Source organism: Anser cygnoides, chromosome 1, assembly GCF_040182565.1.
Source record: "Anser cygnoides isolate HZ-2024a breed goose chromosome 1, Taihu_goose_T2T_genome, whole genome shotgun sequence".
NCBI lineage: Eukaryota > Metazoa > Chordata > Aves > Anseriformes > Anatidae > Anser > Anser cygnoides.
In genome coordinates this window covers 79,712,501-79,737,691 of record NC_089873.1, presented here as the reverse complement: position 1 = coordinate 79,737,691, position 25,191 = coordinate 79,712,501, and positions in this window count along the sequence as shown.

Here is a 25,191-nt window from a genome sequence, read left to right as displayed (position 1 = left end):
CAATTACCCCCTTCAGATTTAGCATCATACAGATACTTGTGTGTGTCTGTGTGTATGTACATTAATTTCTTTTTCTTTTGTATTATATGTGTGTTTATTTTTTATTTTAATAACCATTCTTACAGAGACTGAAGAAAGATCTGCCCTCTTAAAATAATGGCAGAGACAGCAAATCAGATGGTAGTGGGGGGAGGAACAGCCTTGAGGAGACTGTTTATGAAGGCTTTCATTCCATCATGTACCTTGGACATAGCTCAAGTGAGGGAGAATCTGCTATGCCAAATCTAAACTTGGCCCTGGAAGAGGCAGATAAGGACCTGTGCCTAGTGCGAGCCATGGGAAGAATCATATTTGGAGACAGGCACAGCTGATTGAATCAAAGATAGTGATAACCTGTGGATCAGACTATGCATCTTTTTGACAAGCATCAGCTGTCCGTTCCCAGACTCTGGGTGACTCCTTTATACCAGATGCAGTATTTCAAAAAACAATTGCTAGTGATGTGGATTAGGGAGAAAAAAATCTGAATTGGAAGCAACCCAAGTTCCGACTATGCATGGGTGTCCCATGGGTCAGATGAGAGAGACTGTTTCCCAGGAATCACAGGCCAGATGACATTTGCAGAAAATGTGGAGGCAAAGGGTATTAGAAATGGAATTGTCTGAATAGGGGGAGGCTACATAAGAGGAATTAAAATTTTCTAATGCAGTAAGGTCACCATTAGCAACAATTAGAATCCTCAGCGTGGGGAGCTACCCCTAAATCGGTGCTATTGTGTGTCTGGAGACATCAACCATGGACAAAAGATCTGGAATTAGTGATCCTTGGGAAACGGCAAGAGTGGAGGACAAATACGCTTTTGACTGCAGGAGTTAAATAGGTGGCTACTGCTCGTCAGCTACTGCATACAGCAGAAGTCCAGCTGTTTATCTGATCTCGGCTGCTGCTTAGCTACATGCTGTTTCAAGCTGGATGAAGCAAAAGTAAAAGCAAATGATATTACTTCCTGTGAGGTGCAGTTAGTGGAAAAATTGTATGTCTAGAGAAGAATCTCAAAGACTCTCACAAAAGAAGGAGGAGGTCAAGAGCTTTGGGCAGGACACACCAGAAACTTCTACCAATGGCAGCTAACAGAAATACATAAGCAGTTGTTCTTATATTTTTTTCCAAGAATAAGGTGTTTGTAAAACTGCTCAAGTGAGGGAGCGTTCAGAAAGACAATCTCATGTCCTGCTCCTCAGGAAAAGCAGGTACCATGGAGTGCCCAGTTATCTACCCTCACTTTGGGGTGGGTTTTGCAGCCCAAGATGTGTTTTGTGCTTCTGCATCTATACTGCCAAGCAACATCTGTTTAGCAAATTCAGAGTATATTTCTGTGCTCCCCAGAACATATTCAGTCTCTGTGAAGTGTAGCAAGATTTGTTCTTTCTCCCACACTCTCTCTCCTGCACAGATTGATGTTCATCTACCTCTGACTTTCCCTCTAAGATGACGTCTGAGAAGTCTCAGTGCTGCACAAGTTAGTGCATGGGCAAAAGCAAGACCCTCATACAGCCAGCCATATACAAAGATTTGTGATAGCGCTGAGCATTGGGTCTGAGATCCAACCCAAGGGCTCATTTCTAGAAAGGTGAGGGGAAAAACAAAGGCATGAAAGGAAGCTGACCAATTATGGACTACTAGAGAAAATGTGAGAAATGTGGCCGTGCAAAAAGGAGAAAGTGTAGCTGTGATCTGGAGAAGAATATTTAGAATATTTATTCCTTTCCTGTGGGACACTGTAACTAGTCATGCAGACACAAGACCTCCTCACATCGCAATGTGTTGAGAAGTGAGGTTAGCTAACTTACCTGAGAAGGGATACCAGAGGTCTGCAGGTGAGGAACTAAACATGCTCCAGCAGGTTTCTCCAGCTCATAGTGGACAGCTACAAGCTCTCTGCTGTAGAGAAGACATTGCTGATACGTTCTCAGGATGGGATAGTCTTCCACTAATTTACCAGCACTAAAGGACACAAATAACCTCCTATAAAAAGGGCCACCTTTGAATGGTGCCCTATGTACACGACTCATGCAGTCAGAGCACCAGGGAAACCTGTGGTGGGCTGGAGCTAAATGGGTTTGGAGGGACCACAGTAGTATCTGAACTTTCGGTTGTTGCCATTTCACCTTGGAAATTTGTGCTGTTTTCTTGTACCAGAGAAGGAAAGGGTGGGAAAGAAGAAAATTAAGGCCCACTTTTATAAGAACTGGTAAAACAATTAAAAACGACTGGTAATTTTCTTCTGGGGGGAAAACAATATTTTTTTAATGCTTAAATATACCCCAATGTGTGCGTCGCTATTAATGAGGAAAACCAGGCCTGAGGATTCCACCACAACATACACAGCAACCCAGCAAACATGCTAGGAGTGGGATTTCACTATTGGTGTTGTGCTGTTTATTATAAACCCTTATGGAGTGCTACACCGTGAATTGAACCTAACCACAAGCTCTATTAGCCCCAACCTACTGCACAGCTCCTCCAGTGTCATCACAGGCATAAGTATTCTGTGGCTAGACCCACTCAAAAGTCACAAATCCTTTGCCTCAATGTTTAGTTTGGAAGGACAATAAACAAGATGCAAGATAACAAAGATTCAAAATGATACAGGAGGATTAATAGACTGCTTTCTTTCGCTCATAATATTACGTAGAAAATCTACCATATCTTTTTAAAGATATTAAAAGGAGAAGAGGAAATGCTGGTTTAAATATAACTGAGACAACTGATGGGAGTTATTGCTGTGGGATACCTATGAGCCCTGAATGTTGATAGATTTTGAAAAAGAGAAGTGGGTGTATTTAAAGGTACAGGAAAATTAAAAGATTTAAAACAGAACCACGGAGAGTTGCATTCAGCATTGTGAAGATGAAATCTGAGCACAAATTGATAGAAACAGGCAGATGTTTCTCTTTTGGGTAAATCTTTTTGTAATCGTCCATAAGGGTTTCCTTGCCCTTACCTTCGAAGCTTTCAAGTATGACTGCTGTCAAAGACATCAGAAGTGCTACCACTGCAAGCTCACCAGGCTGTTACAAAGCTAAAACCCAGCAGAATGACTTAATACTGGAAAAGAGCAGTTTGTGATGCAAGTACTAGAAAACAAAAGTTCGCAGCCATGAAGGGTGAATTGTAGTAGATGTTTAAAGGGTAAAATAAGCTATTTTTATCCAAAGGCTCTGCTTAAGGCTTCCTTTAGAAGGTTTACATCTTCTCCGTCAGAGCTTATCCTCAGTTTGCACATCAGTCTGCCAGCTACACAGGACTAAAATTGAGTGAGCCAATTGAATCCACTTTAGCCTGGGAAACGAGGGCTTGCTGTTTGGAGGAACAGTTTTCAGACTTTAGCACCCAGAATGCCAGTGAGAAGGCAGTGAGAAGGGATTTGTAAGGACGCTGTGCTTAAAGAGAAGGGATTAGTAAGTCCAGGTGAAGGCACTTCCTAGAGTGTCAAGTGTTTCATGGCAGAACTGTGACAAGGCAAATGAATAAAGTCACAAACTTTCATTACATGAGTTGTAACGTGTGTACATATATGCATGGGTATTCACACATATGTATGAGTGAACTGGAGTGTAGATAAGTTCTGAAGATACAGGCCACATATCTCTATGAAGTACCGAGTTCAAAGCCAAATAATGCAGATTCTTTTGTTTCAGTTTGTTTTCTTAGTATAGGAATAGCTGGTTTGAAACCCACAAGCAGTTTTATGTCCATAAGAGTATTAAGCAAGAAGTTTTGATATGAAATCATTATCTTCCCTCTTCTAAATCCAAATACTAATTGCAACCTTGCTGTGAGCCTACAATATTAAGGCTATCATAGCCATGGCAACCGAAGACAACATTAAATGGAATACATATCCACTGCACAAGATTTTTTTGTTGTTGTTTGGGCAGTAGGCAAGCATTTCTTTTCAGCAGCCATGATAAATAGGTCAAAAGAACTTCCAGTTCTTCAAACCTCTGAGCTATTTTGCCACATATGCTCTGCTATCACTTAATATTTTGTGTATCTGTATAATTAATTTCAACGCTGGATGGTTTGTTAATCCACAGACACGAATAAAAACGCAAATTAAAATTTCAGCATGGATTTTACAATGGCCCATTTACATTTCAAGATTAAACCCATAATAAAAACTTTTGTGTAGTTATAATTGGGCTGCTTTTCCTTAAAACCAGGAGATAAAAATCTATGTAAATAGCCTCAAAAAGATATTGTGTTTAAGAAAAGAGCACTTCAAATGAGCTGCTTAAAGTCACCTTCTGTGCTTTGCATGGTAATTGTAATGCAAAATAACAAACAGAACAGGACACCAACCACAGCACTTCAAGGATTATATTGTGCCATTTATATAAAGACAATTAGGCATTCAAAAACAACCAATATCAGTTTTAAACCTTCCAATAATAATAATAATAATAATAAAAAGTGGGGTGTATAAGGTAGTTTTATTGAAATAAGATTCCATTTGCTTGATTTTCCTGAGGGTATGTATCCATAATAATCTGTCTGGCTCCAAAGCATCTGAGTACACACTGAAATTAATTGCTGGGGACACTGCAGGACACCATAGTTCTGTAGGCCATGAGTCAGATCTGGATATATTTTACCTGTTCATGGGTATATATGAAGGTTAGTTTGACCTGGAGAAGATGTAGCTGTGCCTAGATTGTCACATAGCATAGAGGAAAACTTATATTAGCTAAATAACTTACTGCTTGAATTGCTTATTTCAGTTTTTAGAGAGAAAGTGTGAGAGGGAAAGCTGTATCAACGCAAGTGTCTTTATGCAGGTATAATTGTATCCATGCTAATGAGATCTCTCTACCAGAAAAACCTCTAAAACATTGCACCTTAATTCAATGCTACTCTGTCAGCAGAAATTTCTATTCTATAATGTAATATTTATGTATGTTTATAAATGCTTAAGAAAGGGCTAATATACATCACTAGTAGGGGCAGAAACTGCTGGGATGTATTAGAGATTGGCTGCTTATGCCCATGATTTATAGCAATTGTCCTACTGGAAGCAGTAATTATCTAGTATATGGTTATTAAAACACTTTTTAGCAAATTATTTATAAGGATGTTTTTCATCTAAATTACACCAGAAGTTGTTCAGAAGAGAGCTTTACATCAATAAAAAATGTTTTAATACGGAGTATTGAAAAAGAATTTTTACCAAGTCTTGAAGTGTTGCTATTAATGGTAGACATGTTTATGAAATGTAGTCTGTGTATAAAACCAGACACATAATGTGAATCCATTTCATATGAAGGAATCCATCAAGTTTCCTACCTTTGTGTTTAAGAGTAACGAGGCTGGAGGTACTGTTTGACTCTACAGTCTAGAGGAAGAAGGCAGGACCTGCCAAGTAGAGAATCTTGTGGTAGATATTCTGTTAGGTGGGACTCGTGACCATCTTCCCTCCTGCTGCTCTGGTTGCAGAGGGCAGCAACGGATCAGGTGCCAGCTGGTTGCTGCTGCTCAGCCTCGCTCAACGTGTTGCATGCGTGCTGTACCCAGCATCCTCATGGTGCACGTAGGTCCTGTCTGAGTGACTCCCAATGAGCACCTGAAATTGCAACCCCTTTCCCAAACGGGGTAAATGAGGAATTGCTCTAGAGTCTGTGCTACAGGCAGCTCATGTGGCTGATGGGTGTAAACTACAATGTCACTTCAGGGCCCCATTTCCCACTTTCAGAGAGAAGGCACTTTCTTCTGTGCCTCAGTGGACCATGTCAGGATGACGACATTCATACAGTAACATGGCATAAGTTCCAGTGGCAATTTTTGAAAAGACTTTTGTTGATGGTGAAATAATCTAAATCAGAAACTTGTATGGTGCTCAGGGTACCCTTAGCCGTTAGCAATGTGCTTAGATGGAAGTGAAATTGTGTCTCTGCATTTTGCAGATTCTTTGCATGGGAGGGAATACTTGTCTCTTAAGGTCTGCACGATTGTGTGGGCAATTTTTTATGCAAAAATTCAGAAAAGAATTTCTGTGATTTTACAATAACCTGAACAATGATTTGTAGACTTGACAGTGTTATTAGTTGGTCTGAAAAGATGTATTATCTCACCTTGCAAACTGCATCTGCTTTTGTCCCTGGATTATCATGGCTTCAATTACACCACAGTTAATACCCAGAGATCAGCTTGTTTAGCAAGAAGACATAGCATTTTAATTAACTCCACAAGGGCTCAGTGTAGTGCTCAACTAAGTTACTACAGGTATTTTGTTTACCCTGGGCGTACTCAGAATCTTAACAGGAGTTTTGTGTAGCTATTCATTGCTCTTTTCATGCTGGCTCAGCCAGATTTTCCCATGATAATTACATGATACCTGACTTTGTTGTAGGAGCAAGAGTAAAGGTAAGCCTCGCAAATTAAAATATGTTTAAACCGTTTTGACACAACTTGTGAAAATTAAAAAGCTGATTGCACTTTTTATAACAATCTTGTCAGTAATATTCAAAGTGATAAATCTCTAGTATTCTAAAGGCACAGATTAGCCTAAGTGACTGAAAGAGACTTCAGAGAATCCATAATTAAAATCAGTAATATGTACCGTATGTTTTAAAATCCTGAACTCCATTCAAGAGATTATTTTCTTCACATAGTACCTAAGAACATATTCAGATATGTTGATACTATTTAGTGATAGCCTTATTTAATGATCATCTCTGGTGAAGACTAGCTTCCACATTTGTCGTCTGAGTCCTGCATGTGGGACGATATGCCAGTGTACCATCCCAGGAGGCAGGCTGACAAAGAAACGTGTCTCAGTCACAATATCATCCCATTCTTCTCTCTCGGTCCACAGAAAACATAAAAAAGGTGCAGTTTACTTCCCCCTGCCTGTCTATGGCTCCCTTGGCAAGTATGGTATGAGCAAATTCCTCTTAGTCTCCATTCATGCGTAAGGGCACAAAAGAAGAGAACAATATCTACATTTTCCACTGTAACCCATACAATATCTGGGTAGGCAGTGTGACTAGACAGGGATCTGGGGAATTGTTCTCCCGCTCAGGACTGAACGACAAACTGTTTTTGCAAGAGCAGAGTCTGCTGGTGTCATTATACCGAACTGTCACTGACACACCTGGAGCTGCCCCTGTGGATGAAAGGCACTTCATAACCAAAACTTGTGCCCTTCACAAGGATTTATGAACAATTTGGAAAAAAAAAATAGTATAAATTTAACAGTGCTGTTAATAAGCTTTTCATGATTTCACTGTGAGTTATATATGCAGAAGAATGGAGGATTAAGATCACCTTAAAAGTTTTGAGGTTTAGAAAATGGAAATGGGTAACTGGTCTTTTTTTAACCATCTGGGACCCCTTTATTTCTTCCCATCTTCCACAAACTCTCTAAGGTAGACATTACCACAGTGAGCTCTTTAGGCATGTCGCAGCAAACTTCAGCTGGAGAACAGGCTTTAATACCTCTAACTTAGCTAAATGTTCTTTAATTCTTTCTTCCCTATTCTGATCTTTATCCTTATTCTATTTATTAATGTTAATGTTGTGGAGCATCTTGTCAAAACTAACCTTTCATGTGCAGATGGGAGCAAGAAAAGACGTGTGAATGTCAGCCTTCCGTCATCCAGTGTTTGCTGTCCTCCCTCATTAAAAAATTAAATTGTTCTTTTCTTTGCCTTGCCCTTATATTGTCACACATATTAGAAGTAGTTAGAAATATACAATTTTCTTCTTTCTTGGGAAGTTGGCCTCTTCAAAGTTGAATAATAGTGTTCATTGTGAAGATGGGTCTGTGATTTTTTAAAAAATCTGAATAAAACTAATTTTCAGGACTAATCATCAGCATCCGTACTCTATGAGCTTTTAGAAGCTCCCCTTTAGTATGGCTTTGAATAAGAAAGGTCTGAAAGCAAAATGGATTTTCGCTTAAACTGTTATTACCAGATTGTCTGAAATTGAGATTAGACTAGAGACAAAATAGTTTTGTTGGCCTGTTGGCCATTTATTTAGAGAATGAATTCTCCCTTTCTCCTGAGTATTAAAGTTCAGAGTCAGAACCATCAGATCTGTTAAAAGTTAGGAGTAAAGGAGTAAAGCTCAATCCTCTCTTTTTTCAAGCATTATGAGCACTAGAAAGATATTTCCTTATTGCTAGAATTGTTAGCCGGAGGTAGAAGGGAAGACTATGTAAAGAGAGTGGTAAGAAAGAAGATTTGGATCTAAATATTCATGTTTCAGTAGCTATTCAATGATATTAGGAATAAATTACCAGCTAAGGACACACTTGATTGATTCTGTCTGAATTTGTTTTATAATATTTTCACATAATTTCATTTATTCTTTCCTTTAACATCCATTAGAGGAAAAGAGAAAAAATATACAGCATATGGAAAGAACACAGGGAAGTTTTTAATATAATGTTAATAATAGTTGATGTTTAATTGAGATCGTATCTTTAATCTTTTCTTCTTTTCCCCTGCCAGCGTTTCATCTCTATTCTTATTATCTTGTTTTCAGTACAGAATTATCACCCACTGGTTTTCAATTACAGAAATGCCTATATTGATTCTCCCCTTGATTTTTACTCGAAGCTGAAAAATTACTCACTTAAACCAATAAAAGTAGATGATGTGGTTAGTCTCAGGTTCCTTTTTTAAAATAAGCAAATAAAGAGGAATGATAAGCTTATAATGATTTTGAGTTAGAACGAACTGGTATGGAAATTCATTCAGATCATTTGAACTCAGAACAGTGTTATAAATTTATGTTTATCTTCACGGTGTGGTAAGTGGTCCCTAAGAGCACAAAACCTATGTCTATAATTCTAAGTTGCATTTGTCTGCTAGTGCTTGGGCACAGAGACCACCTGGCAGATAATGGATTCTGCCTATGCTTCAAGAGAAGCTTCCAAAAACAGGGTGTCTCTATGCAAAGTGCCTATTAGGAATGGTCCCTGGTCCATGCTAGCTCCCAGACTGTGGCCAGGAATTATCTGGGAGAGTGCCAGCTGGCATGGCCTGAAATCACCGCTCTTTTGATTTAATAGCAGAGATGATCACATTCCCGGGCTTGGGAAAGTTCCCAGGCCCTGCTAAATTTACTAACACAGATGTAGCCAGAGAACATTGTCCCTTCTAGAAGTTACATCTCTTCTGCAAACACTTGTGTGCATACCTATATCTTAACACACAAATAATCCCATGATGCAGTGATAACAAATTACAAGCTTAAAAGCGAGATTAGCTGCAAGATTTGACCTTAAATACAGGCAAACATCAAGAGTTGTCATGGTATAGTTTTTGGTGGCCATGTGTGATTAAGAATCAGTCTTTATTACTGAAGAGTAAGTACTCTCCAAATTAATTCAGAAGCAGAAGCTGAATAGGAGGTTTACTGAGTGGCATACTAAAGGAGTTGATTCTGCACCCATTAAAAACTCTCTTATTAGCTTCTGGTAAAGCAGAATCAGAGCTGTCTACAGAGAAAAAAAAAAGTTTAAAAATGTCAATTTCAGGCACAAACCAAAACACAGATAGTGAAGGGTCAGTTTCTAAACTAGAAAAGTGAAGATCTTTCAGAATCTTAAATATCTCAAGTAATCTCAAATACTTTTAATGGAAGGCTTTGTAAGGGAATCCACACAGATGCACACAGTAAAGAACCAGTAGGTAAGTATGTAGGTGGGATTTCTCCGCAGAAGAAGGTGGGAAAGGTGGTATGACTCCGCTGGAGGAAGATGTTGAAAATCTTTAGAAGAAAATCACCTTAACTAACTACAACCATAATTGTCTGCATTTGATAATCCTAGCTGCATCCAATTCATGCATGGTTAGCACCTCTTATGTAGACAAAGTATAAAAACACTACTTGTTAGTCTGATGAGGAAACACTGGGAAGCCAAATCATGAATGCTTTCTGCTGACTATGCTTAGATTTCTACATGCAATCTCACCTTTTCCTTGAGCATGTGCATTATTCTTGCCCATATGTTACTGTGAATTTAACTTTTAAAACCAAGTCTACTAGTCCACGGTGATAGTTACAAATACTTGGGTCATGATTTTCAGACATGTTCTTGTAGTCCTGGAAACTCCAGCAGACCACTTGCCAAAGAGGCCTTTATTGAAGAGCAGTTCTATTGTGAAACTTTTGGTGCCATCGAGCTGCTAGGCATCTGTCCTGCATGAGTCTCTGGTTGACCAGCACTTCTCTGAGCTTCAGGCAGACAGTTCTGCTTTCTCATAGACCAGATGTATTTGCCCCATTTCAACATCCATCTCTCATGCTTAGAATTAAATATTTGCTTTAACAAAGGCAAAGCTTTTCCTAGATTTGGCAGTGCACAAGATTCTTTTTATACATACAATTTCTCTACTTCTCTTGCATTGTAGCAGCTTTTTGCTCTTTGGAAACATTCCAGAAAGCACCTGTACACACTTGCTGATTTGTGAAATGCAAGTATGGTAGGTTGTAATTTGCCGGTTCATTTCTTCTCTGAGAGTAAATTAATTGAATTGATAGCGGCAAAATTTATGGTTTTATACAGGCTGCGTATACCTGCTATGGTACTATTTTAACATTAGGATGGGGTAAATGAGTCATAACTAATTATGGAGCAATTCCTGTCTAAGTAGTGATAGGAAATGAAGGCTTCTCTTTCCATTCTTTCTGGGAGACCTGCCTTACAAGTAAGGTACCTTAAACTGTTGCCTACCTCTCCCCTCTTTTCTTTGCACTTAGTATCACACAGTCTTTGGTCTGGAGCCTTTAAAGGGTTTGAGAAACTGCAAAAGACAATTTTTCTGAGACGGCTTACCATTACATGACATTCTTTTACTGTTTTCTGTGTTTGGAGCAGGCATGCTGATGAGGGCTTCAGACTTGCTGGCTATTTCTGCATATTGTACACATTCTAATTTTTCTTCTTCATCTGACAATTCCTTACCTGGAATTTATTTTTTCGTTATTTAGAGTTAGACCAGCAGCTTTGTGGCTCCTTCTGAACCTGCATAGAGGCTCTTCTACCATAGCCACCCCTCTCTCCCCTACCTCCCTCATACTAAAACATTCATTTAGACTATCGTACCCTCTATACCACCAAAAGCTTGTTGTCATTTCCCGTGAAACACCTCAGGTGCCAAACACAACGCCAATGCAGCCTGTGGAAATAGTGTCTCCCAAAGGGGGTGCTGAGCGTGCATAAAAGTGGGCTGTGTTTTTCCAAGTCACCTGCCAGAACCTTGCTGACATTTTCAGCATAGGAAAATATTTGGCATTGGACAGCTGTTCAGAAACTTTCTCCTTGTAGGTAGTAGAAAATGTTCTCTTCTTTAAACATATTTATATAATTCTTTTGGGCCTATACATATGTGAAAGGTTTCATTTTTTCCCCACTGTGATGTCCAGGGAATTCACCTTCTCAGTTCCTATTTGTTCTATTATTCCTCACAGTGAAAACAACCAGTTCTTCCTTTTAGCCTCTTTCAAAGCAACCTGAGCTGCAGGATGGTTGATTGCTTTTACTTTGTCTTCCAAGCAGTTGCCTCACAAGTCTGACTCTAACATCTCCTCTATTTGTTATACATTTACATTATATACATTTTTCTAATAAGTGCAACTTGTGGCATAAAAATTCTTTCTCTTCCATTTTATTCAGTTGTAAAATTTATGGAAATAAGACCGTTCCTGCAAGCATCCAGATTTACCAACTTACCTTCCACTTTTCTGACAGTCAGCTGTTGGAGAACGTGATGTGCAATTGGCTTATGTTCCTGTATTCAGTGTAGACCTACTGAGAATCCCATTGATTTGTAGGTTGAAATCTTAGCACAGCTGATAGTTTACCTATTGCTTCTACAAAGAATTTATAGGAGCTAGTTGGCCCTGTGTTTGTCACCTTTGAGTGTGACAACGTCCTGCCCAGTTTGCTGACATTGGCTAAAAGCCTGATACAGTTCCAAATGTCAGGCAGTGTCTTTGCTTGTGGTGGTAGCTCCCAAGTGTTTAGCTGTAATGCTCTGTTGTCTTTCCTCCCTCCTCACTTTGTTTTTCTTTTACTTTAAAATCCCATCTATGGGCTTTGGATGCTTTTCTGCCTGAGTCTATTCTTCTTCTGTATTTTGGATTTCCTATAAAGTCTACTGAATAGGTAACATAAATGTCATCCACAAGACTGTGCTGTTGATGGTTAGGTCTTCTGTATACCTTGCTATTAACCTTGTTCTACACAGTGCGAAGTGCAGTTGTTCTGTTATGGTTTCCTTTACTTCAAGGGTTTCTAATAGTCTCCCTGAAGTGAGTTGGAGTTTTTATCTGTCTCTCAGCATAGGCTTGGTTTTGGTTCTCATTAGGAGTCACAATAAGCCTCCTTCTTCCCTTCTTGACATTGCTCCATTGCAATGGAAAAAAATGAGCAAACTATAAATCTACTCTTCAGCCTCGGATAATTTACAGACTCATCTGTTCCTTCTCCTGTTTTATACCCTGTTCTAAGACATCTGTAGGTAGAATTTGTATGCAATATACAAATGCCTCTAACGCAGGTTTTGTCCTTGTTTTTGGTTGGTTGATTGTTCTTTTGTTTGTTTGTTTTGTTTTGTTGCCATAACTAGATATTGTCAGAATTAAGGTAGTCTTGGGAGATATATAGATACAACGTGCTTTGTTTGTGAATGTAATAGATACCATGCATGGAGAAACTCTGATGCAGACCTTTATCACCCTTCATTTTTCAGAACAGTGTCAAAAAACAAGGGTTATTCATCTGGCTCTTAAGCAATTGATCAAAGTCCAAGATTTGCTTTCCTTCACTGCTTAATTCTCATTGACTAGCATTATGGAATCTGAGTCTTCTTGAGGCATGGAAGCATTTATTTCAGCAACTAAAATTTGGTGGATTGCAAATGGGAAGAGGATAGTAACAAAGTCATGAACTGTGTTGTCAGGGCATGCTCCTTCATCTTTTTGTAGAAAAAAATGTAGATAGAATATAATTAGCTACTTCTAAGGGAAAATATAGACTGGATTCCAGGGAAAAGTATAGGTAAAGTGCTAAATAGATGTATATATAAAGTGTTAGACCATTCTTAAATACTATTGACTAAAAAAAATCACAGAAGAGAAAGCGTCAATCATAACTGTTTCCTCTGCACTCAGATTCACTAATTCTGTGACCTGACTTATGCTTTCTGCAGTCAGGAAATAGCTGTACCTCTAGTTTGATAAAACTGTACAAGATAACGTAAAATTGAACTGCAGTTTCCCTACTATTCATCAAAATAGGACTCAGAATGTCAGCAAGTGGTGAGCAGCACAATGCACACAGCCATTACCAGTTTCAACCTATTGTCCTTAGGGAAGGAACAAATAGCTAGATTGAGACAGATGTTTTTAAAGAGTTCAGGTGTTTGCCTAGAAAATGCAAATTGGAAATCAAATCTGAAGTGAAACTGATACAACTATCAGAAAACAAGAGAGTTCCTTTTAAAGAGAGAGCTGGAAAATGGACACACAAAGGGGTTATTTATAAAGAAGGTCCCTCCCCATAGACTAGATTAGTAATAGTGTGTGGTTTAAATAAATGCAACAAACCAGCTATAAATGTTAATATCTTGCTCCTCAAAGTTTTAAATTGTTAGAACGCTGTTTCCGGAACTGGACTTTTCTTTTGAGGAAGGAAAAAAAGAGTCATTCCTTTAAAACAGAGCAATGGGAAAGCAAGAATTATTGAATAAAGGTTTCTTTTAATTTATTCACTAAAGATTCCTGGCAGGTAAAACTCGTTTAAAGGAAACACATTTTTTTCATGATCTTCTGAATTCCCATCTGTACACAGACAGTTGTATTTACACTGTTACATTCTTCAGGAGCAAAAATTCTCTGATGTGAAATGCTGAAGGAGTTGTGCATGAATGTTTCTGAAAAATGTCTATGTGCAGAATATTTCTTGAAAATGACAGTGGTGTTCACCATGATAGCCTCATGTAATCAGACTCCCAGCATACCATATGTACTGATCTAATAAGTTGTTGCTGCCCTAGCCAAGGAGACAGGGCTCTTTTCATTAAGTTGTAACAGCTCAGAAGGTCCTCAGTTTGTTCCCTGATCTGTCAAACTCATGCTAGCTAAGATAACTGTGTTAACGATATTTCAGGTCTGGGATACTTAAACATAAGTATACCAAAAACAAAGCAAGCAAGGAAAGGAACTGAGAGCAAGAGAGATACTCAGTAAGTGCAATCAATAGAAATTATTTTAAATTGTCTAAGTGGTTTAAAACAAAACAACAACAACAACAACAACAAATCTACCTCTCACCCTTCTATTTCCTGGCCCTTAGGTACTTAAAATGCCTCACAGAAGTCTTGTCCAGATACTGGGAAAGTGCTAACAATTTTGAATTTGTCAGATTTAAACCTATATTTACTGTTCATTTCTTTTGGACCTAAAAAATCTTTTCTGTCCATAATCTTTGTCGTGGATTTTGCCTCATATTGAGGTATTGATTTCAGTGCTGCAGTACTGTTTCTGTCTTCAAAGTCTCTGATTATCTTCACAGGCTGAAAAATCTGGGTGGCATTTGGAATCCAAAGTAATAAACTTTTCTGAAATATCATTAAAAAAGCAGTAAACATTCATTACAACACTATCAACAGCAGCATTACATCATAACAATCCATTAATCCACAGCCATTAATTTTACAATATTTTCTGCAAGACAATAAAATTGTGCTGGAATAGAAAACCTGTATAACAGTTCTCCAGGCAGGATTTTTCACTTCTTGGATGGTGCTGTATGCAGGTTGTCAAGATTTCAAACTCTTTGTAATGCTACAATCTTTGTGTTGCAACTTCTGAAATACCAGTAAGTAAGAAGTTGTCATTGTTTCTTGTAGAAATGCTCTTCTTACAGAGCATAAGACAATGACTTCACCTTGTTTCAGATTGTCAGCATATGCTGAGGTGAGTTCTTCCAGTATCCTTAGAAGATTAACAATTCAGGATTTCTTCGTGGCAGATAATTGGTTTATACCAGTGTGGGGAATACTGGGACTTCAAATACTTAAAACAGGGTGTCTACAAATAAGTGAAGAGTTAAAAATATGTGCACAACAATTTCACTAGTGGAGAGAAGATAGTGCACTGGTACTCTGTAGGAAACATCACAGTACTTGAAAATATGAAGGCTGGTGCATTTCAAAGCAAATGCAGGAACCATAGTGGTGATGGATATTTATGCAAAACTTTTTGTGTAGACATACAGAAGCAGTGCAGTTTAAGGGTTCACAGTCACAAGCCTAAGAAGTTTCTGCAAGTAACTCCCAGCCAGCTAATGGAGGAGGGACATGATACACAGACTATCTTGTCCTTGAGTCACATTAGGTATTTGCTTGTTTATGAGGACTGACAAGAAACCGCGTGGTGTCTGACTCCTGTTTGGGTGACTGGGAAACAGATCCCTCACACGCAACAGCAGCCACTCTCATTGAGAGCTCATTTGCCTGGCATGGAATTCCAGAGGCTGTAATTACAGATAATATAACTCAATTTTCCTGTCAGGAATCTGCTATTTGTAGTACCAGCAGAACCGGAGTGTGTCACATCCCTGCCACACTCCAGCCAAAGCAGAAGCAGCTGTCAGGGTTGCCAAGCATCCTAGGGCAAGTGGGATGCAGAAGAAGTGTATTTTGTACATTATTTGGTGATCAGCAAGCCTAAAGGTTTACCCTGTGTCACCTCCACACATTGATACTACGGTGTGCAAATTCTGCAACTCTGTAGAGGTAACCTGTAAAAACGAGATAGTAAAACCAAAACAAACTGAATGCCTTGAGTGGGAAGCTTTACTATGCTTCACATGGTAAGCCCCATATATCAGTGGCCCTCTTTCTCATATATTGAATAAGAGGACTTATTTGAATAAGGAGGGGTGTAATTTATAGTTGATCAGGCCTTCAGAATCAAAGCTACATGCAGATTCTAAATCAAAGCTGTTATATTTAAGGATGTTGCATTTGTTCTAATTCATGCATTTAGCAAATTAGGTCTTTGGCTTTTCCCTCCATTTGTAGTTAAATATTGCCTTGGTTCCATTAGGGTCCACAAAAAATGCCACAGTACAAAATTCTGGGGAGGTACTGAACTTTTGTTGCCTGGGACTAAACACTGAAGCTTTGAAGTAAAATGTCATCATTAAAGCAAGTGGAAGTAACAATAGGACTTCTGTTTTAAAAGCTGACATCAAGACGCCTGCTGTCAGTGAATAACAGGTATCGGATATTTTTTCACTTAACAAAGGTCATCCTTTCTCTTTAGCTGACTCTTTGTATTTGTAAAAGTAAAATCGACTTTTCCCCTGTGCATAAAGGAATTTAACATACATGATAAAACAAAGGACCTTTCCTCACGTTCCAGAAATCCAATGGCTACTTGAGACTCTTTTTTTTGATTCAGGTTAGAATAACTGGTCACTGAATCTGCCCCCAACTACCTCTCCTGCTTGCACACTTTGTATATCCCTCCTATACTTGTATGAAGCACAGACATCATGAAGATGCAGTCACCTGGGAGGAGGATCTCCACCATCCTATTCCTGTCTTCCAGCTTACCCTGAAGCTTAGTTCTGAACAAAGATTAAAAATAACTTAGCGAAACATGGGAGTTATATTTCAATGCATGCAGATGCAACAGCTCTGATATATTACTAATACCATTGTGATGAGTACTTTATAACTTATAGAGATGTCACAGTTTGTTTAATGTCACTCACATGCCATGTACTAGCCAGCCAGAAAGCTGTGCATAGGATGTAGGAACTGTGGCGTGCTGGTGGGGTGGAAATCAGGACAGGTTTTCTTGGGGGCAGGTTAGAGTCAGAGAATCTGAATGAATCAGGTTATACAGAACATCTGGAGGTCATTTAGTCCAACCTCCTGCTCAACACAAGGCAAGCTTGGTCTTATTTTCAGGACTGTAATTAAGTTGTGAAAATCTCCAAGGATGGAACTCTTACAGCCCCTCTGCACCTTTCCCAGTTCTGCACCACCTTCATAAGGAAGATTTTTTTTTTCCTTTAGTCTGGTCAGATTCTCCCTTGCTGCAACTTGCTATCCATTGCCTCTAGTCCTTTTCTGTGTGTCCCCAGGACAGGTCTGGCTCTGTCTTCTTGATACCCTCCCTGTCAAGCCAGGCAGGCTGCTCTTAGGACCCCCAAAGCCACATCTTCCCCAGGCTGAACCAGCCTAGCCTCTCCTCACAGGGCCGGTGCTCCAGCCCTTGACCATCTTGGGGATCCTCTGGTGATCTTCTCCTGTTGGTTGGTATCCAAAAGCAGGACACCACACTCCATCTGTCTCACAAACACCACGTAGAAGGGAATAACCACTTCCTTTGACCTGGTGGCTGCAGTCTTGCTAATGGTAGATAACCTGTGTTGTCAATTGATTCATTTTGCCTTCATACTGGACTGTGAAGCATGTGACGGCAATATGATTAGAGACAAGGTTTATGGAGGCAAAGAGGTGAAAAGAAATCTTATGGCAGACTATGAAGACCATATCTCTTCCAGAAAATTTTCCGTTGTTCAAGACTTTTAGGATGAAAGAGGAAGAAAGGGGGAGTGATATGAACAGAAAAAAATTAATGCAGACCAAAGAGAGCTCACAAGACAAACACACAAAAAAGGTTACAAAATACAGCCTTTTGTTCCCAAGTATATCCAGGTAAGGATGGTCAATGCTTCTAGAGATGTTTGAGAGGTGTGGGTTTGCAGAAATACCTGTGGATTCTGCTGGTTTCATTGTTGTTTGGCTGATTGGTTTTGTTTTTGTTTTGTTTTAAAATTTCACAAACTTATGTGGTCACAAACACACATAAGACCTGTCTGTACTGAAGGGTACAGTTCCCAACCAGTAAGTACAAACAATTCATTTTTGTAAACTAGCTATCAAGTACAGTACCTCAGACATTTTCTAGCCATCTGCATTAGTCCAGGATAACATATTGCCCAGCAATCCTAGCTGCTTAGTGTCTGGAAAACTGTACATCACTGCTCAAATCTGTAGTCTTCTTAAATCAGAAGAACAACCCTGAAGCTTTAACTGGTCCTCCAGCTAAGAGAATACTTCAAAAATACGACCAGAAATAATGAGATAACCTTATGCAAACAAATTTAGGCAAGAAAAGAGAAAGAAGGAGCAATTGTATAGATGTTGGGTCTCCTTACCAGAAATGAAGACTGCAGTGATTGCATTCCTCTCACGAAGCTAAAAGTTCAAGTACAAAATTTACAAATATGAAATGTATAAATCTGGTCCTGGGCATTGCTTTTTGAATTATAATGATTGAGCTACACGGATAGGCATTCATTAAAATAACAGTCTATATGTAAGCAATTTTGTCTATGCATGTGTCTAGGATTCCCAAGGATAAAAGGACAGAGAAATGTTGCTGTAATTCATGTTGCTTTGGTAGTTTCTACTGCCTCAGATTCACCACGTCTGTTCTGTGCAGTGCACACTGCCACAGGATATCAAAGAGAGGCTACCTGAAGCTCCAGGGCAAAGGCCAAAAGCAGTAACTTTGCTCTCTTGGCAGAAGTGGAACCTGACCCCAAAACATTTAAGCACTCATTGGTCATTGTCTTGGGCTGGTCTAGGATGCCAAATCATTTGTGATGACTGCAAACCATCACAGGGCTCATCCTGAGCATCGAGCTCCCTCCAGAACAAAGCCACAGCAGCAGTGAAGGCTGTGCCCAGGGCATGGCACGGTCCTTCAGCCCTCTTGGGAGGACAAGGGAAGAGGGGAGACTGCTGTGGCAGGTGGCACTGCCTGAGGGACAGGAACCTGGTCAGTGCGCTGATCTACCACATGGGGACAAATGCACACTGCAGTTCATAATAACTGGAGGGCGTACGAGTATACGAAAAGCAAGTGTAGAACTGATCACTTTTAAAAGTTGTCAGTCTCAGAAAACAGAAGTTGCACCATACAAGAGAGGGATACTCTTAAAGATGATAAATTTAAGTAGGCATAGTGATCTCTCTCCCTTTCAGAGAACACATATGCTCAACCAAAAGGAAAAACCACATGACTTGAAGCAGGCATCTTCTAAGCGACCAGCACAGCTTGCTTTTCCATGAATATTAAGAGAATATCAAAAGGCAATAATGCTTGAAAAATTCAGCAATGCACAAAAATTTCTAACAAGTACTTTCATTGCTTTCAAATCCATGCCCAACAGACTGATAACTAAACCTTTTCCTCCCTTTATGTGGACTTCCAGCTTTCAATCAAAAGTTCAGCAAGTGTTCTCAGATGCTGTGTTTACCTTCTTTAAAAAGTTTTCGTATTTCTAAGAAGATGCCCTTTTATATAAAGTTATACAGAAAAGGCAAGCCTGTTCACAGTGACATCATACCATAAAATTTGACTATTGCTGTATTTTTTTCCTCTTTAGCAATGTCTATCTATTTTGCAGTATTTATGCCATGAAATTAATGGCATAAGTGAAATAATTAGGGAAGGTATTAGTGGACGTACTTCATGCTTCAGTTTATGAGTATTAAACCCAGCAGTGCTTGTTAAGAAAATGCTCATATTTTTAGGTTTGTGTCCCTTGGAAGGAAAAGTACCAGCATGAAGAATAAACATATTGAGAATATATAGTTAAATGTGTCAATGGAATGAAGCAGGGAAAATTTTGCAATCTTTAGTCACACTTGTTAATCTTTAAAAACTGAAAGTGCAAGTACATTGCAGTCAGAATATATTTATTTTTAAGGGTAGTCTTTCTGAAGTACCTTACTTTGTATTGTGATGCTGCCAGGGAGCCTTTTCCAGTGACAAAGAGTTATTTCTTTAGGTGCTGTGCAAATGCAGTCAGAAGACAACTCTTTTCCAAGCACACAACATTTAAATTTATTAATAATTGTGCCCAGATGCACCAGAAAATTGAAAGTAAAAAGTGAGAGATCCTCATTCTACCTTTGAGATTGGGGGAATGAAAGGAGAAAGCTTGTCCACTAAAGCTGTGGACAAGAAATTGTTGTAAATACTTCTGGTGTGCAACAGAGCAAGGGCTCGCCTGCACCTTGCAGTGACACACGGCAGGAAGCTGGTGCCATGGGGAACAGTGTTACACCATGCACAATTGCAACCATGCCACTACTTTTTAAAACAGCAGTACCATTGCCCATGAAATACGCTGTTTGTGTTGAAGATTAACAATCTGAATTAGCAAGGGAAGAGAGGAAAAGACAGAAAGATAGTTCTCTCTGTTTTGTCACTTCTATTGATGCGAGGGAAATGTTAGCATTCTTTATCTCCTCAGGGTACCCCTCAGTGCCCCAGCTCCAGCATTTGCTGTACCACTCCTCTGGGAAACCCTTTAAGCCTTATGGTTCACCTGCTGTTCCTGGATTTCTACGTGCCTAAGGAGTTGGTGGTGGTAGTGGTCCTTATTCTTTCTTTTGCTTCATTCCACGTCTCATTTGGATCTTTATGCCTTTTTTCCAAATGAAACTGTCTGTTGTACTCTCCGTCTTCCTTCTAGCTCAACCAGCAGTATATAAATATGTTTCTGCAAGCACATGTGTTCCTTCTCCCATACTGCAGCAGCCAAAGAGAGACAACTTTTCTGTGTAGTGAGGGAGTTAGAAGAATCGAGATTATTCATCTTTTAGGTATAGTTTATACTCTCTTGAGTAAGTCAGTGGACTAGATACTCCAGCAGAGTTGTACGTACAGGCCTTTTTCTCTAACACTCTGATTCCCCAGAGAGAGTAATCTGTTGATGTGTTTTACAGAGACCAAACCCAAAAAGGTTGTTCTAGGAGTGTGTGAACATGCAGAGTGCAGTGTGACATAGCTGGCAAATAATTTCTGAAGTGAATGCACAACTACTGCTACAGGACAGGCCTTTTGGTGGCGTACACAGTGAAAGGGAGTATGCTGTAATATGTGAAAACACCTACATGAAAACTCCTATGGTTTTCACTGAGGAGGGATTCCCAGGGTATTTGGAACAGATGTGTTAGTCCCAGGTGACAAAGATTTAAAGGGTACATAATGGCCTTGCTGCCAACCAGTTGATCGTGGATAAGTGTTATCCTGTTGTTGGAGCTTGCTGGGGCTCATGCTTTGACACAAGGAGTGAACAAATTCCACTTGCGTCTCTGTGACTGCTGGTATGCTTACTTTAAAGTACAGAAGATTTGGTACAAAGGTTGCTTGGCATTTAATCTCCATATGCAAGGTCAGCAGGAGAATAACATGAAATGCAATATCAGCAGCAGTTTTCCATAACTGTATGCAAAAGAACTGCATATGAATGACATGGTAAGTGCTACATGATGTGAAGGTCAGTGGTGCATGGTAGAAACGTGGCTCTGTCCTCCAGGATGCAATTGCTTTTATTTGAAGCCCTGCATGCAGGAGAATGTGAATTCATGAAATGATGGCAGGAAAGAATATTCTCCAAAGTGTTTGTCAACCACTCTCCAAACTGGAGCTTGCAAAAAGAGCTGCTACAGTACTCTGAATGAGTGAACTGGTCTGAATCAGTGAACCAGTTCACATTTTTTCTAAGCAATTCAGTCCTTGACAAGCACTTAAAAGAACCTTCTGAATGCTAACAACTACAATGAACCTGGAAAATTAACACTTTTAGAGGCATTAAAAAGAATAAACTGATTTTTGTATCCAAAGCTTTGACTGTACATCTCTCAAGGGGAAGGAAGAAAGGTATTCAAGACAGTACAGTGTCTTTGCTGCTAAGAATTGTAATTTAGATTGTAAAAGGAAAAAAGAACAACTGCATTCGTCTTCTTTAATGCATTGTTTTGGACACTTACATATCAAATCTGCTTTTCTATGAATATATTTTTCTCCCAGTTCAGACTTGTACGTTAAAATTTTGCTGCTCATTAACAGGAAAATAATTCAAATTTTAACTTTTTTTAAAAAAAAATTAATTTCACTTTATTCATTTGGGAGAAAAATATACAGAAGTAAACAGAGATTCTGCAAACATGAACAGAGTAGTGTAACCGTTGTTGAACCTACTCATCAGTAATCCTTATCCTAGCATAGGTGATGGATACTAAGGCACCATATCCAGTATTTCAAGGACTTGGGCACATTATACAGCATATCCGAAAAGTGGCTGTGTCATTATTTACATTGTATGGAACAAAGGAGTGTTTCAGAAAATGTCATGGATGATTAAAGCAGAAAAAAATGGATTCCATTCTCCATGCTGCCACTAATTTTCTCTATGTCCTTATACAAGTTTCATCTTGCAAGCTGTTAAGCACATGCTTTCTGGATGATCCAACTCACTTCAATGAGACTAATACATACAAGTATTCTATATTCAATACATGCAAGTGTTTTCAGGAAGAAAAAAGACCTTCAATTTTGCATGCCCCATTTCCCATATCCTTAACATCAGGAGGATATATTTATTAATTTTGTGGGACTGCGAGGACATATGATTGTTTGAAATGTCAAAGGGAAGGTTTAAGCAAGTGAGATGAAGATAGAGATAGCAAAAATGCTAGGATACATGGTATAAGTGCAGCTGAAATGAAAAGCTACCCTTTTCAGGGATATATCCACTATTCTAGAATTTTATTGAAATGTTTCATCATCAAATGATTTTAAGCTCTGGAAAAGAAAAAAAAAAAAACAAACACATTTTAAATAAGGCTGCCTCCTAGAAGGGAAAGAACATCAGAAGAAAAACATTTATACAACTTTATGGGCTTTTCCTTTCAACATCTACCTGAAAGGTTGCACATCTTTAAGCATATCTATAGATAAAATGAATTATTTAGTGTGACACTTTGTTATCGTTCAGAATTCTTATTTGATTTGACTTAGACTTTGTTAGATCGATACACAACTATGACTAAGCTGAATGTAAAATAAATAGCAGGTTCATTCCATCTTGTTCCTTAGAAGGATATTTAATCTTTTGACCACTGTTGTGTGTGTTTTTTTGTTGTTTTTAAAGCAGTTTATAATTTCTGTGAGGTGTCAGCCTAACAATCCCCCCACACTGTGATCCTGATATGGACAATTGTACAGTACAGTGGGTGCAAAGAGAACAGAAGTTATACTTGGAGATGTACGCTACTGAAAAAGAGGTTTTGCTGATTAAAAGACTGGGATTTTGCTTGTTGCTTTGCTTACCTTAATTATTAGTTGTGTACATTAGTGATTCCAGAATACAAAACAAAACATTTCTGCAATACATTTTTAGATACAATAACCTACAATAGTACACTTGTTTTACTACAAAAAGTGAAAAAAAATCACAATGTTTTAGTGAAAAATAAAATAAAATCAAGCAATGGAAATGAAGCTTACACCTATACTGAAAAGTAAAATATCCATAACTTTGAAAAAGAACTTCCCTTCAAAGCATAGGATTTATTTTCTTTGTAGCATTACTTTTGATATGTCTTGAGACCTGGAACAAAAGTCTTAAATTTGCTTCATGTTGTCCAGAAGAGGACAGATGCAGTTTGGACACTTGGGTGTAACACTAACGTAATGTTCAAAACAATGTAAGATAATGCCTAAATGTTTTTGAGGATCTGGATGTAATTATCTAGACTAGAAGGCTAACACAAATGCAAAAACAAAGAAACAAACAAAAACACTTTACTGTGAAAAGGGATGTCCACCAGTCACCTTGCAGTAGAAACATCCTGATTTCTCTCTCGGCTACTAAACTGCTGAAATATGTAGTGTCATCAGTATTTTGGTATTCTGAAAAAATTATCAAAATAGTTTTGCCTCTGAAATATTTGGGTATTTGTATCCCAATTTAATTATTAATACATATTATTATAATATAACAACATAATACAATTAATAATTATAATATAATTATTAGATTAAAATAACATAATTCTTATTATTAATAGAACATGAAGAACATACTAGTAGATAGCTGCTGAAGGATGTTTTGTTTATCACTAGGAGTCATCTGCTACAAGTATCTTCTTTTCTAGTCTTCAAGTTGTATTCATTTTAGGTCAAATTTCACCGAACAGAACCAGATATGAGGCAAGAGAGGTGTACTGGTTTGGGTTTAATATGTCAGAGCCACCTCCTCTCTGTCTTTCCTGAGGCACTAAGACTTCTCCCTGAAGCTGTGATTTTCTTCCACTTGGTCCCTTTTATTTTATAATTAAGTAGAATGCAAAGAGTAAAATAAATAATTTTACCTACTTGTATATTGTGACAAAATTACTCCTCATGAATGGACTGTTTCAAGGTCTCTGAAATTAATGATGTTAAATTCAGTGCTGCATTTGGGTGAAGTCCATCCTCTGCTTGTAGGCTTTGGATGGTTTCTTTCTCCTCAGTCCCCCATGAGTTTGCAAAATAATCTTGCTTTTGTAACCTTTAGCTATACTAATAAAATGCATCTGAAAATCCTAGGTCTTTTGGAATAAAAATGGCTTTGTTTATAGGATTGATTTTCTTCAACTTATCAACCCCAAATGGGTACCTCATGCATGTTTATTTCTCCTGGCCATGCATAAAATCTACAAGAATAAATGGAAAAAGGCAGAATCCCTACCCACTTTTACATACACAGTTTTTGTAGACTTGGAGTCTGGCACTTACTTATTTGCAGTCACCTGTCTGAAGGTGGACAGGATTTTGGACTGGATAAAATGAAGAACCTGGCAGTTGTACTAGGGTGTCGCGCAGCAGCTCTGAATTCTGCACTTTGCTGGCTAGGACCTCCCTGTAGATGAGCTAATCAGTCCTGACTGCAGAGCTACGGGTCAAGGGGTAAGTAGGTCAGTTCTGTGGAGGTGGACTCTGTTTTGGGGAAAAAGAGCAGTAAAATTAGTCAGGGATCTCTCTTCTTCAGTATACAGTTCATAGAGATTAAAAGCTTTCTATTATAGCTACAGATAGGGTGGGTTTTGAGGCGTGTCACAGCACAGAGTCCGGAGCAGCTGCTGTCATTTTAGTGGCAATACCAGAGCAATTCAAAAACCCTTGTGGTAAGGGCATCTTCGTGAATTTTATCTTCATGAAATTATGGGTGACGTGGCTAAGACAATGGATGAGAGGAATGTACGTGAACATACATACAGAAAGTGTGAACTGAATAATACATATATCATA